This window comes from Thermobia domestica, chromosome 15 (genome assembly GCF_964235325.1).
Source record: "Thermobia domestica chromosome 15, izTheDome1.hap1.1, whole genome shotgun sequence".
Classification (NCBI taxonomy): Eukaryota; Metazoa; Arthropoda; class Insecta; order Zygentoma; family Lepismatidae; genus Thermobia; species Thermobia domestica.
In genome coordinates, this window is record NC_137468.1 from 90,233,005 (window position 1) to 90,249,556 (window position 16,552).

The 16,552-nt window shown below is 36.5% G+C and overlaps 1 protein-coding gene across 3 annotated transcripts in view; it reads right to left on the reverse strand.

Annotated features, from left to right (window-relative positions):
* LOC145671135 (guanine nucleotide-binding protein G(I)/G(S)/G(T) subunit beta-1) overlaps positions 1-16,552 on the reverse strand; it is a 181,570-nt gene that overhangs the window by 107,684 nt on the left and 57,334 nt on the right. The window contains exon 1 of one of the 3 annotated variants that reach the window (XM_081739937.1): positions 13,398-13,760. The exons of the other annotated variants lie outside the window; for them this stretch is intronic. The gene's annotated coding sequence lies outside the window, so the exon portion shown is untranslated. Of the gene's footprint in view, positions 1-13,397; positions 13,761-16,552 lie in introns of those variants that run through there. 3 annotated transcript variants of the gene reach the window in all.

The following is a 16,552-nucleotide window of genomic DNA, read 5'->3' on the forward strand; positions in this document are numbered from 1 at the left end:
AGGCAAGAGGTATACAGGTGATACCTTTCAATGAGGTATCTGTTAAACCTCCAGATGCAAGTACTATGGACTATTGTGGATTTGGATTGCTGAAACAGGCTTTGGGAAAACGGCGTGTGACAACTGTGGAAGGACTTTGGAAAGCTGTGCAAAGGGAAAGGGACAAGATTCCCCTCCCAGTTCTTCAGAAAAGCCTATTACAGTGGAAATTACGCAGTCGGCTATTGTTAGGAACCAAGAAAAACACCGAGCACTTACGGACCTGGCGCCCTGGATTCTTCTAAAGTTTTAGGTAAGTCGAAATTGGCCAAATATAGACTGAACAACCTCTGAACTGACTATTCAATATCCTCAAGAAGATGACAGATCTTGCTATCGGGTGTATGGACATTTTTCAACATGGGCAATATACAATCTTGTTCAGTCAAGAGACTGAGGTCCTCATGCTGGGTTTACATTCTTCTTAGCGCGCAAGTAAGCACATTGGACAAAAACAGGCACCCCTAGAACTTACCTAATACTGAAAACACCCTCTCTGAACTGGATTTGCTTCCAAGTTGAAGAGGTTATGTACATACATTACATTGATATGAACCCACCAACTCATCAGTATATCCCGGAATTCCAGTTAAGTACTGGATGCCTGTTCCTGCGTTTCATCTGCTGTTCCAAATAGTACCGTATTTTCAATTAAATTTAAATCAGGAGATTTCGTAATCCAGACCAGGTGCAACAGGGAACCTGAATGCTCATTAAATCATGTACAAAGCTCTGACATCTGTTAGCACTGCAACTATCACGAAACATGAAAAGTCAATTGCATATTCATTTTGAAGATAAAGAAACTGCATCACCTGGTCACAGGATATCTAAATAAACGGGTTCATTTTTACATTCATCTGTAATTACGGTACGAAATACATGTCTCACCATCCTCCTCCAGCTTGAACCTCGCCCTACACACTCAGATGAAATCTTAATGCTGCTTTGGGATTTCGGTGCACTAGACGTATTACATCGACGGAATACAGAAAAAAAAATGTTTCATCAGCTGATCTGTTCCTGAGTTCACGAATTTTTTATGTTGGTCTGGATGAACCTGCATTCACGGACTGCAGCAATTACTGTCGGTTTTGAAAACTGTTTTTCTTGACCAGCCATGGAACTCGCCCGCGAACCCTTTGGTCAGGAAGAGAAGCAGCTTTTGTTGTTATGCTGAATTTTTATCAAGCTGCTTGGGTAGACCATTACAACATCCAAAAACGATCATTATATATTGTTTTACAAATAAGAACAGTTTTCAAGAGACTTTTTTGGACTAAAACTTCACAAAACTAACTTTGATTCTATACAAATCCACTTAGAACAGTGATGAAAATTTACAGCTATTTACAATGTTTCATACTATCGATAAGAAATGGAATGTCAATACATTTGAAACTATGTGCTTTTAACATGTTCGAAATAGGTGACACCATTAATTTCTAGTAATAATTGTAAGCTTTTGTAATTGTCTTCTGTATATGACCAGACAAATAGCATTTTAATTTCGATTCATTTAATACCAGCAATTAAACGGGTTGAATTTGTTAATTGATAGACTTTCTTTTGAAATCCTGTGCACACCTAAACAAAATACCTTTTTAGCAATCATATTTTGCTTCGACTGATCTTGGATTTTTTCATATAATTAACTGCAAATTACATTCATCAGGAGTAATAGGAAATTTAAGTCTCGTGTTACCAGCGAAATCCATCCAAAAATAAACAAACGAAGAACCAATGACTCAGTGGTTAATCTTATTGTTCGGTGTCCTTGTTGGGCTTCTAAACCCGAACTTTTACCCACTTTATAGTGTGGATTAAAACATTAAATAAATGTGTCAATACCTGAGTTGAGGACAAAACACTGCTGTTATTCCAACAATAAGAAATGATAACAGTACTTAACTTCCCACTCAACTGTACTCGCTAGAGAAAACCTTGAGATTTTGAAATAATTTTAGTTTTTTCTTCTTGGAAATAAGATTTTGAATGCTGCTGTAAAACAAAGTCCTCAGAAGCTAGAAAAATTTCATCATTCTAAGATTCCTCTTTGAGCAGAGGTAGGCCGGCCGTATACTCGTATTGACCAGAGGATAGGACAGCCAAGACGAAGTTCAGTCTTGTGAGCAACACAACAAAGTCTCATATTGCATAGCTACTCATTTGAACATATGCTACACGAAGGCTTCTTCAATGTGACAGCCATACATACAATGCACTCAGGCCTTTGCATCCTCTCCTTCCTTTCTCTGCTTCAACTTGGCTGGCCTTCCTCTAGTCAACAGATGCCTTGTCATATGTAGTAAAGATAAACCTGCACTCTGAAAGATATTTTATCATGATACCCTTTGCGTCCGCCCACTGCACCAAATTCGAAAAATGGAATGAAATCTAAGTTTTACGTCCCACTCTTATGCCGGTTAGGCTAAAGGAGACGGTGATGATCAGTGAAAAGGTGGAATGAAGAAAGTGGGAGGAAACGGGAGAACCTCGAGAAAACCCACGGGCATGGTGTTTGTCCACCACAAAGTCCACACGGCGCGAGTTGGGATCGAACCAGGAACCCCAAGCACCGGAGTTGAACGCTCTACCACTGAGCCACCGCGTCCCCTTCACCAAATTCCAGTCTGGGCATTCACGTAAATAGTGGGTTTCGTCCTTCCTTAATATCGGCTTTAGAATTTTAACCTATTTGATGGTTGGTTCGTTGATCACTTTTCAGCTATATGGGGCATAAAGTTATTGTGGGATGCGAGTGACATGAGATTACCTAAGAAAAATTCGGAACTCCGTATCGAAGACCGTATGCTAACTACACAGCCATAAGGCAGCTTCTACTCGATCGCAAAAGCGCTACAAAAATATTTCCATGTAACTTTTTCTCTCATTCTAACGGTCAAATAAATAAATAAATAAATAAATAAAAAGGGGCGCTTTATAAGGGTAATAACGGGCATCTAATTACAGTAATAGTAAGCATCAATCTACTTATGTTGGGAACAGAGTTCAAATTTTAATTCCTCAACCATGAAAATTATTCAAAAACACCTGTTTTGCACAAACAATGGCCAGCAAAAAGTCATACCTCTCCACTCAAACTTTTTTTTCTTTCTTTTGGCAACTTGGAACAAACAGACAACACACTTCAATTCTGGAGGACAGAGAGAATGTAATTTTATGTGTAATCACAAATCGCATTTGAAATTGAATGTTCTTCTCACAGTTACTGAAACTAAGAAACCATTTATTGGCGACCGAGTGAACTGAGAATTGTTGTTGGGAGTTGTAAAGAAGGTTGAGTTAGAATGGAAAGATCAAAAACTCGTAAGACACTTATGTATGAGCCAACAAGTAAAAAACAGAGGAGGAAATGACAGAGTAGAGAGCAATTGGAAAGGGAGTTCGACAGGGATGCTGTCTCTTGCCAACATTACTTAACGTCTATCTAGAAAAGACTGTGAAAAAGATCCCACACAATGAAGACGGCATTCCGAAAGCAGGCAGAATGATTAGGTGTATAATTGTTTACAGATGATATGGTAGTTGTTGCCGAATAAGAAAAGGAAATCAATAAGATATTAGAAAATTTGAGGAAGGACCGTGAAGAATATGGGATGAAAATAAATGTTAGAAACACAAAAGCCATAGTGAGTGAAACGAAGTGGTCGGTTTCAAATATAGATATAGGAGGGGGGAATATATCAAGTGAATAGTTTTCGATAGCTTGTAGTATTATTAGTGATAAATGAAGTGCGAACGTGAAATAAAATCAAAGATAAGAACTTCTTTCGCCATTCTTAGAAGAAAAATCTATCTTGTGAAACCTTGATTAAAGAATTGAGACGAAGACATAAAATGCTTCGTGTGGAGTATTGTACTGTACGGAGAAGAAAAATGGACATTACGCGAAACTGGTGAAAAATGATTGGAAGCTTTCGAAATGTGGGTGTGGAGAAGAATGGGAGAATTAGCTTGTTCGAGCGGAAAACGAATAAAAGGGTATTACAAATGGTGTCGGAAAAAATAACTTTAGATATTGAAAAGAAGAAGAGAAACTGGTTGGGACATTAGCTAAGAAGAAACTGTACTATGAGGAACGTGCCTGGGGGTATGGTGGTAGAAAAAGAGGGACGGGGCGAAGGAGGCTAACACTGACGGACGGTATCAAAACAGAAAAAATGTACGTGGAAACGAAGAGGTTAGCAGAAGACCGTGGAGCATTAAAGCTTCTCAGTTGCGGCAAGTGACCTCCCAATTATGGAAGAATACTAATGATGATGATGATAGTGATTACAGTTGTCTAACTGGATAGGATTTAACGTTCATTTTTAGCAGAGTCGTAGCTAGAGATTTCGGCGCCCGGGACGAGGTAGAATTCGGACCCCCTACATTTACCACACCAAACTTTTGCGGCCTCTGTTTATTTATTTATTTATATATATATATATATATATATATATATATATATATATAAGAGAAGCAACTTTTGTTGTTATGCTGAATTTTTATCAAGCTGCTTGGATAGACCATTACAACATCCAAAAACTATCATTATATATTTTTACAAATAAGAATCGTTCTCAAGAGACTTTTTTGGACTAAAACTTCACAAAACTAACTTTGGTTCTATACAAATCCACTTGGAGAAAAGTGATGAAAATTTACAGCTGTTTACAATGTTTCATACTATCGATAAGAAATGGAATGTCAATACATTTGAAACTATGTGCTTTTAACATGTTCGAAATAGGTGACACCATTAATTTCTAGCAATAATTGTAAGCTTTTGTAATTGTCTTCTGTATATGACCAGACAAATAGCATTTTAATTTTGATTCGTTTAGTACCAGCAATTAAACGGGTTGAATGTTAACGATAGACTTTCTTTTATTACTCTTAAGGGTTGGTGGTGTGATATTGTTTTAAATGTGCATGCCCCAACAGAAGATAAGGATGACGATATAAAAGACAGTGTTTACGAAGAAATAGTAGAATGGGTATTTGCCGAACTCCCGCGATACCATATGAAAATTCTATCAGGGGATTTCAATGCAAGAGGAAAAGAAAGTCTGCATAATGAAAGTAATGACAACAGCGTTAGAATCGTGACCTTAGCAACATCAAAAGCTTTATCATGAAGAGTACGAAATTCTTTCCATATCGCGATGTTCATAAATACACATGGACCTCGCTAGATGGAAGAACACACAATCAAATTGCTCACGTTTAACCAGATAGAAAAAAGTAAGTCCAGCATTATTTATGCTTGGTCGTTCAGAAGACCTGACTGTGACACTGGTCACTATCTGGTAGCAGCGAAAACAAGGGAGATTATCGTTGAATAAAGGAAATATTCAGCTTCTAAAAACGGAGGTTTAGTTTAAAGAAATTATAGGAGAACCAGGCTAGAGAGGAATACCAGATTGAAGTGTCGAATAGGTTCTCGGATTAAGAACATTTTGAGAGCACTAGTGTTGAGGACACTTGGGTTCAAATTAAGGATAGCAGTAAATTTTCAGCAAGAGAAAAAATAGGGCACGCGGAAATACGTAGGAACAAACCATGGTTCGACCAGGAATGTATTAAACTAGCAGAAAAGGAAAAAAGGCAAAACTGCGTTGGGTACAAAATTCGAACAATATAACTACACAAAATTTCTTTGACATCAGACGGGAAATTTCCAAAATGTATTAAACAAAGAAACGCGATATTTTGAAGGCTAAAATTAATGAATTGAAAATAAGAATAATAATAAACTCGAAACATGTGTAAGGGCATCATCGAATTTAAGAAAGGGTATCAACTTCGCGCGTATAATTTAAAGAAAGATGACGAACAATTCTCACTGATACAGATGGTATCTTGAATTAGTGATGAGCAAATGCAAGACCAAGACCCGGGTGGTCTTAGTCTTGGTCTTGCACCGGAACCCTTGGTCTTGGTCGTGCTTGCAAGAAAAAAATGAAATGAAATCTTTGAGTTTTACGTCCCACGCTCGTGCTTGCAAGAGTCTTGCAAGTCTTGCATTAAGATATCTTATGTTTTTCATATGTAAATTTTACTTTATATAGACTATAAGGGATAATAAATTCTACAATGGGCCAATAGTAACGGAAATACAAGGTATGTTTCTAAATACAATATAGTTTACCTTCGGGTAAGTATGATGATAGTCTACAACATACGCGATCACGATTTCTTATTTTTTTTAATTGGTGCCCACGCTTCGCTACTTATAAGGTAAATCACGTTTCGAAATCTTTTTATATCTTTTAACATACCCGATACTCGACTGGTTCTCAAACTGGAGAGGCTACTCCTGAAACGCATGAAAGGAAATCACGATGGCACAGATTACTGAAATACCATTTGTTGTTTTTTTTAAAAAATTCGATTAGCTAATCTTTGTATTGAACAAACTTCCAATTAAATATTGAGATTCTGTTTTACTGATTCTATGTACTCTATGGGGCAGAATCATGAAACGATGAAAAAATTGGAAGATTTCGAAAAAATAGGCATGGGGAAAAAAGGAGAGAATTAGCTTGGTTGAACGGAAAATGAATGAGAAGGTATTACAAATAGTAGTAGTAGGTTAGAAAAAAGAATTTTAACTACAATTATCAGGAGGAAGAGGAACTTGTTTGGACATTGGCAGAGGGAATTGTATTATGAGGGACGTGTTAGAGGGTATGGTGAAAGGAAAGAGAGGGAGATATAAGGGAGAATGTAGTTCAAGGAAGGTAATAAAACAGAAAATTGCTAAGTCAAGATGAAGCGACTAGCTGAGGACCACAGTACATCGAAGTTTCTCAGTTGGAGCAAGTGACCTACCAATAATGACAGAATAGCTATGATGATGATGATGATATGGTTAGCCATATTCGTCAAAAAAAAAGAGAAAAAATTAAAACAATATTGCAATATTGATTATAATCAAACCAGATTTAAAGAAATTTTCAATAGTTTGAGTTTACTGCTGCTTTAATGGAAATAGTTTCTGCGCTTCGTTCCTATGAACTGATAAAAGATTTTTTTTGTTTTAGTCCTGAAGTGTTTGTTTTTCATTTCTATTGCCACTTTATTTTTCGATTCTTGTTCTTTTGCATAATTTGAATAACCCATAGGCAGAGCTGGATTAAAACATCTGGAGGCCCGAGGCTAGAAAAAAAATGTGGTCCCTGCTGAACTCACCTAATGCATTTCTGTGAAAGTACAGTAAGAAAGTTAAGGAAATATGTTTCATATTTTTGGCCATATTTTATGATCATGATTGAATCTTCATGGTTGTTTTTAGATAGCCAGTTGATATTTTGATCAGAGTCGAGGCCCCTGTCCACCTGGAGGCCAGGGGCTATAGCCCCCCTAAGTTCCCCCTTAATCCGGCCCTGCCCATAGGGATACTCCCCACTTCCGCAACAATTTCGAACTACACATGAAATTTACTTTTTGCGCTCGCCACTTGCGGTTTACAAATTCCTTCTTACTGGACGTTTGTGGAGTTTCGTCAGCAGACTGCCTGAGGCAAAGCAGTCCAAATCCCTCTTTTGCTATATTTATCCCAGGACGAGCCAACAAACTTTACCAGCTTGAAGCTCAAAGGTTTAAGTGTATTCCAGATAATACACACATAGCATAGTGTCTGATTTCCCGATAAGTAATCCTCATTGTTTAAAAAAGCAGGAATGCTCGCAATCCAGCACCAAAAACATTTCTTTGTGTGCAACATGCTTTGATTAGAATGACACCTGTGTGGCTTGAAAACGAGTAGTAACTACAGAAAACGCGAACAACCGATTCAGAAAGCTGTAGCTATATGCTATAGGAACGGATCGACTCACACGGATTGCATAAACTACTGGGGACACATTCACTCCAGCTATATTTCCACTGAAGCCAAGCAATTCAGGTGAAAGATGTAATGATTTTTCCTTTTTTTACATTCTATAAAGAAAATTTAAGTAGTACCGGTATTTGTGCAAAACTCTTGGTCTTGCATCGGGATACCTGGTCTTGGTCTTGCATGCAAGACTCTTGCAAAAACTGCAAGACCAAGACTCTTCTGCTCATCACTATCTTGAATAGATGGAAAGATATCTTTGACGATTACGAGAATTAATCTTTGTTCCGATTTACAAGGCGACAAAGCAGATTGTAATAATTATCGAGGCATTTCCCTTCTGTCAACATCCTATAAAATCCTCTCAAACATTCTATTAGCAAGACTGACCCCATATGCAAATGAAATTATATCAGATTATCAGTAAGTGTTTAGACGAAAGCGATTAACTAAATTCGACAAATACTCGAAAGGAAATGGGAATACAATACCCCGGTACATTAATTATTTATTGATTTTAGAAAGGCTTACGAATCTTTTAGGAAAGAAATATTGTACAAAATTTTTGCAGAATTTGGAATATCGAAAAGGCTTGTTAGAGTAATTAAGATATGTTTAAATGAATCCCAAAATAAAGTCCGAGTAGGAACATTTTTGTCTACGAGCTTTCACGCCAAGAATGGCATGAAACAAGGAGATGCGTTGTCGACATTAGGTCCGTATCCAGGGGGGTCTAGGGAGGCTTCCCCCCTAAATTTTTACTGCCCCCCATAAAATTTCACGGAAGGATTGCAAATGAACTATAATATGTTTGAATCGGGTCCCCCTAACTTCAGCCCCCCCTACATTTTGGGGCTGGCTACGGGCCTGAGTACCGTAAAACGGGGCTACTTTTGACAGGTTTTGGACTAGTTTAGATGTGTACACGGGACACTTTCTGCAATCAATGAATGATACTATTCTCATCATAACAATAGGTTTCCTGGCTATCAAATCCACTACTAAACCTAAGTCTCTACAAGTAAGTTTTGGCGGAAAGAATTTAAGAAATACCGGTCAAAGTAGCCCCGGGGGTGGGGCTACTTTGACATCTTATGTATTTGCTGCATTTTCGCATGGGGCATGGCGAAATATAATGCTTATGTAATTGTAAAAGATCAATTTTAGAGTTAAAAAAAAAAGTAATTGTCTGGAAATCGGAACTAAAATTTGTAAATTCTATCTTCATATATATACGAGGGGATGAAATAGTAAACGCTGATATTAATTTATGTAACGAAAATTCTTTCTTTACATAATTGTGTATGTAGACACTTTAATGTTCATAAACCCAAACTCTCCAATTTAAATTTTAAAAACATTACACGTACAGTTTAGGCCAAATAGAGCTTAAACATCTCAGTAATTATCTTCATATTTAAACTCTCGGTCCTAAACCAAAAAACAAGTAGTAAATTCTACACTACTATCCATATCACTACAAATATGAAGAACTTAGGTTCGACCAACACCCACTATTATCCACCTACTACTAGTTAACCTATGCTAACAATTATAGAGGACCTATAGCAAGCTAAAATGAAATAACCCACGGTTATACCAGCTAGGCTAAAGGAGACGGTAATGATGAGAAATGAATGAAATGGTGGAATGAAGAAAGTGGGAGGAAACATGAGAACCCCGAGGAAACCCACGCACACGATGTTTGTCCACCACAAAGTTCGCTTAGCGGGAGCAGGGTTTGAACCCGGGACCCCATGCACCAGAGGTGAAAGCTCTACCACAGCCACCGCGGCCCCTATGGCAAGCTAAATAGCTACAGTATAGCAATAATAATAGACTAATCAACGATGTCCGAAAGCAAACTGAGGATAAGCTGTCAAACCAAAAGACAGTATTTTCAGTAAAACAAGTGCGTACAGGTTCCTTCAATTGGTCTGAAAACTCACAGACAGCATGATACGTTAAATTACATTTAAAACATACCACAATTAAAGCTTGTTTTACTAACATTCAGCCAATTGTAGGCAAGGACGCTGATCTGGGCGGTGGGGCAAAGCTCATGTGGGCTCCCCTATTGTATTTATGAATATACAATATTTGACATAATTTGAGTGCAATTTGTCTTTAAAAAATCTTCATATATATACCTTATGCATCTGAATGCCCCCCCCCCCCAAAAAAAATTACAGAGAAATCGGCGCCCTTGATTGTGGGTTCCATTAGTGATATTACCGTTTGAACCTTAGTATGCAATATGTTCTAATTCTATCACAGGACAGGGTCTCATAATAATTTTCTTCTCAAGTGGAACTCAGCCCACTAGAAGTCTTTTAATTCGTTTATGGCTTTATTAAAAGTGAAAGTAACCCAATAACATGTATTATTAAATACTGAAGGTGAGAGATCCAATTATGACTGTTTAGAAATATCCCACTCTGAGGAAATATGCAGATTATTAGTCCCAAACCAGAATGCTAAATGTGGTTCCTGTAAGAACACACGCTTGGCATTCCCACTCGTCTGTAGGCTTACGGACACGCACTCGTACTCAAGATTACCCCTCCCCCTCCAACAATCACTCATTTTTTCGCATGATAGTAGGACACGATAAAAAAAAATGTAGGGATTATTATTTATTTGCTGCATATGATGCAACTTACAACTTGGTTTCAGATGTAACTAGTTAATATTATATAGCATGCATCTTGAACTAATCGAGGAGTAGCCACCATATATGTTTTTTTTTTTCTCTCTCTTTTAATAGCCCTGAAAAGCAGCATTATAGAAATTGTATTTAGTACCTGCTTTATAAGCTTTAGTCCTACCTACTAAGAAATCAAACACCGAAATTACATTTGTATTGCTGGCAATCGCACCAATTGGTTCACATGCCCCTCCCTGCTGGTTACTTCCTAGCGCGCGCGTCTTTAGTGCACGGGATCACGGGTTCTTTTTCCGGTGAGAGTACCTTGAAATTTGAACGCACTGGCTCAGATTCTACCTTAAACTCATAAACCAGGGTGTCTACTAAAATTCCACAATGAAATTTCGTGACTTTTTCGTGACCTTTTCTTTACCAAATCATAAAATTTCTCAACATTTTCAAGAGCGAATTAGGCCGAATTTTCATCCATGAGATACAAACGTACTTTGGTTGCGATTTGGTAGCGTCTAAAGCCGACCATAGACATTTTTGGTGTTGAATTTTGATGTTTTATAAAACAAAATTTTCCAATTTGCACAATTAAAAAAAAATCGTGACCCAAAAGCTAAATTCCGTGACTTTCATGACCATTTTCTGATTTCGTGACATTCGTGACCGATAGACACCCTGTAAACTCACGTCTCATACAGTTTCAGTATTGAAAATGGATGCTAAACTCCAACGAACCAAGAGCTCCCAACCTCGTGGATATATAGTTAGCATAGAGTTTTTGGAGCGATAGATAGGGATTCGATTTTCGATTCCCGGCAGAAGCCAACGTGATTCCGCTGTTTGTCCACATCTCACGTAGCCTTGGTGCTGAAACGGACGATAAAACTCCAAATCAATCAACCAACCCAACTGGTTCACTTAATCAGCAAAATCAAAGCTACTTCTACATACTGTATATCAGATATTCAGTAACCTAGGAATATTCTTCAAGAAGCGTATTTCAAGATTATGAGATTAATATAGTCCATTCAATTTTTGGTCTGATATTTACAACTGGTTCAGCTCTTGATATTCTACACGAACTGCTACTACGTCACTTCTGGTACTTACTAAAATTAATGAATAACAGTAAAATTCGGTTAGGAAGAAGTCTGAACATTCATAGCTTCAATATAATTGATGTCCAACTGCTTTGAGGATGATTGTGGTTGAACTACATTACTTATTCCAGTACTTAACATTACGTAAGTGTTCTGCTTGCGGTTTTACTTTGTGTTGATGAGTGTCCTAAGCCTTGAAAAGTAGTCAAGACGAACCATTAATATGTTTTTTTCTCTCTCTCTCTTTTTTTAATAATAACTTGTCCTAAGGGACAACGGTGACAGAAACAATGAAACTTTTCAATTGAAAAAAAAATAATAATAATAATTAGTTTACACTTAATTTGAAATTAAAGACTGATAAATTTGGTAATATAATGGGAATTCAGGCTGGCAGAGGAGGAGAGTGAAAACGGAAGCAACAGATACATCGTTTTTTAGCCAGGTGCAAAGAGACTAACCTTGGGCTTTTGGGTGAGAGGTTACCATATATTCATGTGAGTTTCAATTGCTAAGTCTCTGTTTTCTAGTTTTGGTTTCCTAGCGTAATTAGTTTTGCGACAAGTAACTCAGACATGCAAATAGAATCATTAATATCATCTTGTATAAGTTAGAATTCTCTTTGTCTAAATAAAATTGTAATTAAGCATTTCGAGGTAAAACAGGTTCTTTTACTTAACTTCTACAAAGAAAAGATTAGAACCTACCTCTTATTCACAGATACGACAGCGATACTGTTTATCAGTAAATAATATAGGCCTAATCTGAAATCATCTTCCATACCTGACTAAATATATTTGATTAATCATTTTTATTAATCACTAGTAATTATTATAAAATGTGTTTTTACAATTCAGTTGAAGTTCTATAAGAAAATCTTTGTTATAGCTTTCTACATTCTCGTGGAAGATTCAGAAAAAAAAAAAAAATCGGTTTCATGACTACAGCCTAAAACCTCCAAAACAAAAGCACGCTACCACTACACTGGGCACTGCATACGTATATTATACTACTAGAAGACATTATATACACTACGATGGTCTGCTTTCCCTTTTCGAAACAGAGTGCTCAAAATTTAGGTTGAACAATAATAATAATAATAATACAAGACTGAATTTCAAATTTCTGGGTTCGATTCCCGCTGGAAGCTCATGTGGTTAGGATCCCACGTTACGCTGTAGGTCCACGTCTCATAGTCTCTCTGCTGAAATGGACGCTAAACTGAAAACCAAATCAAATTTTCCTTAAAAGAAAAAAACAAAGAAAAATCACAGCATTCACATCTGAAAAGGCATCTAGTTTGGATGAGAATCTCATAATTCAATATTTTATTAACAGAATAAATGAAACTGCAGATAGCATCAATAAATAAAATTTACTATAGATGAATACTTTTTTTATAAACATTACAAAAAAATACGATTAAAGATGTACACGTATTTTCAAATATCAATATTTCGTTTTTACGTAGCAATATTTCGAAATTGCAGTGCCAAGTAGAATTTTAATGTAATGCAGAAGTTGGAACACGCATATGCGTCAATACATACAGTAACCTGCATAATCAAATGCTAACATGTGTTTTTGATATACAATTATTCTTTAAATTCCGATAGTTTTATTAAATATTTGGCATCGGGGTAGAGATATATTAGTTAATATTACGTACAGTATGACAGTTATTACAGCCACACTGAAGCACGGTCATACAATTAATCATGTTAATGCTATCTTAATGGGAGGGATCACTGACCTTGATTTCGTTGATTCACCGACGGTCAAAAAGGACGTTTCCTATTAGAAGACATGTCATTCGCATCAGCATTTAAGTCCTTTATCAAAGGATTTCTTCTATAATATTTTGCATTAGCAAACTGCACTATAACCAACGTTCAGCATGCGGCGGCTCTGCTTTCACATAAAATGGCGCCTGGTTACCGAAATTCATCACGAGATCAGTTTTGCACCAACGTCTACTGTTGCGATATAAAACGCAACCCGATCACGCGCTAGGTATTAGTCTTTTTAATCTCCTCGTTAACATAACAGAAAAAGACACAACAATTACACAGTGTTTAAACGATGGTGTCTCTCTACCCGCACGGGGAATGTTCCGCTCCAAGTATTGATCAATGACAAAGTCCATTACCACGGCGCGACTAACCAGTTACCTCTACGCATCTACACCTGCCCAGCAAAACATGCGCCTTTCCTTCCTCACGAGGCATTGGAAACGTAAGAAATGCAACACTGAAAACTTAACATTTTTAAATCATTATTAGCAGTCAAGTGCGCTTTTCAATAGTTACATAATGCACATTACTTAACTTCCTATGCTGATGAACGATAAACGAAATTTACAACCACTTGCACGTACTGCAAGGAACGTGAGCAACAGATTCACAGTTGGAGGAAAGTCTAACGCAACTAAGTTTTCCTTAAGGGGCTTGTACTCAGCACATCAGCGTTATTAAGAAATTAAACGCTTGCTGAAATGCTTATTTTGATTACTTTTAGAATTATGCCGACTATATCGCAAAATTCGACAAGTCTCCGTATTCAGTTCTTAGGAATGGGTTGGTGCTTCTCATGGATTTGTTTGGAATGGATTAATTTTGGCTCTGACCATTCCTTCGGGGCTTTTCTGTCCTGGACAAATATGCACGCTCAAGATCGTACTTAAAGGGATTCTCGGTGTCCAAACCCTAAAATGGATTCTCAGTGTTCAAACCCATCTCTTTCAGACTTACAACGAAACGTAATAGGGCCTACCATGTCGGACGAATATATTTATTGAAATGAAGCAGAATAGTTCTCACGATTATGCCCTGTAAGCTCAAGGAGACGGATGATTAATGATTACGAAATGATTAGTAGAATCAGAATGTGGGACGAAATGGAAGAACTTAGAAAATTCATGGACACGACGTTCTCCATCACAAATTCGCGTGGCCCAGAATCGAACTACAGAATCTTTGCACCAGAGGTGAGCGCTTTACCTCTAAGAAAATCATTAGCTTGAAATTCACGTTAAATGAGGCCAAAAATTTATACTAAACTGCCTTAACTATAATTGAAATATATATATATTAAAATGCAGCAATTAAAAGCGCCTGAGCTCCAACCTATAACTTTAGCTTTCAAATCTTTCATTTACGGTTATGTGTGATTTTACGTTTAACATAGACAAACATTTTAAATATTTGTACTTTAAATACTCTAAATTAGCTAACTATATCTCTTTCATAAAGTTTATGATATAAAATTATTGTTGAAAACCTTTGTATTTTAATAAGCCTTCTCTAAAATCAATTGCATGCAATTGCATGTGAATTGTGCTTTCATCTTCCGAGTTCTTTTAAACTATATGTTGAGGACGTTTATATGTTTGTGGTCAATCCTTTCGACAATGAGATCTCGGAAACTACAGGCTCCAGAAAGATGCGTATCGCTGATCAATTGCAAATTTTGCGTAGATTGTCCAGTTCTAATTGAATATTTAAAAAAAAACGGTCATTATTTCTTTATTACATTTTTAAGGGTACACTGGAAGCGTTGAAATTAAAAAAAACAAACTAAAGCATCATATCCTACGCATTATACATTCCAATAGCACATTGTTGTATATTAGGGTTGTATATGTCTCAGGCGTTTGTTTCATGGCCAAATAATAATGAAAAAGAAAGGATAACCATTTCTCGAGTCTAAGATAAATCTTTATTTTTTAAGTGTTTTGCCCAATGAACACCATATATAACTGACATTATAATATGTATATGTAATGTATTTGCTTATTACATACTGCATGCAAGAAGAAAGAAAACACTGGTCATACATGAATTAGAAACTCCAACCGGAAGTAAACTCAAATCTTGCAAACGGTGCGAGATATGGAGAAAAAATAATCGAAAAAATCTCCCATTTATGATACCCCTTGCTGATTTTTTATCAAGACGTCTTTCACTTGTGTCTGTAAAGGGACATGTACATATGTTGTGAGGAATGAGCAGATTTATGCTTATATGCGAATGATGCGCTGTGTAGAGAGCGCAGGTTCAGCTACTATATATATATGGTCCAAGTCTTTTTCTAACAAAACTGTATATCAGAATAATTATAATTTTGTCAATTTAGGAAGTAAAAAAAGCAAGAAGAAAAAGAAACATCGAAGCGTTCCAACGACAGTGAAGTGTTCAGGACATCAGTTCTGAACTGGATGCACTCTCAAGCGTCAGATTATTACACAGAGGATATATGGAAGTTTGTGCCACGCTACAAGAAATGTTTAGAGGTTCATAGTGACTTACGTCCAAAATAGCCAAGCTGAGTACTTGAATATCAACCACAATAAATTTCTTCTATCATTTTCTAGTTTTTTTAATATCTGCTTTTTTTTTTTTTACATGTACATCCTAAGAAAAAATATACAACGCAAATATCGACAGGGAAAAATAGTATGATATACTTTGCAATATTATTATATTGGCAGTGTGGCCAATCCAACAAAGTTGTATTTTTTAAAATGGCACTGAATCAAATATTATATTTCTGAGATGAAAATAGTAATCCTAAAAGGATCAGCAACGGTAACTTTAAATCTGGTACCAGAATTACGGATAGTTTTCTAGTAATTTGAATAAATAAACATTTGCAGCAAATATAGTATCAATAGGTGGCAACATTACTTATGCATTTCTGGCGTTTCCAGATGTTTGCATTACTTTTCAAGTAATGCAGGATATTACAGTCACAATGAAAAAACATCAATTTCTACGAACATAAATAAATTTATTATGATTCTTTGGAGATACCGAGTGAGTGTATATGTATATATGCAGTACTTCTATGAATTCTGTTTTTCGTGTTTATGTTTTTAAATAGGTAGTGTTAGGATAGCAGTTTCAAAAT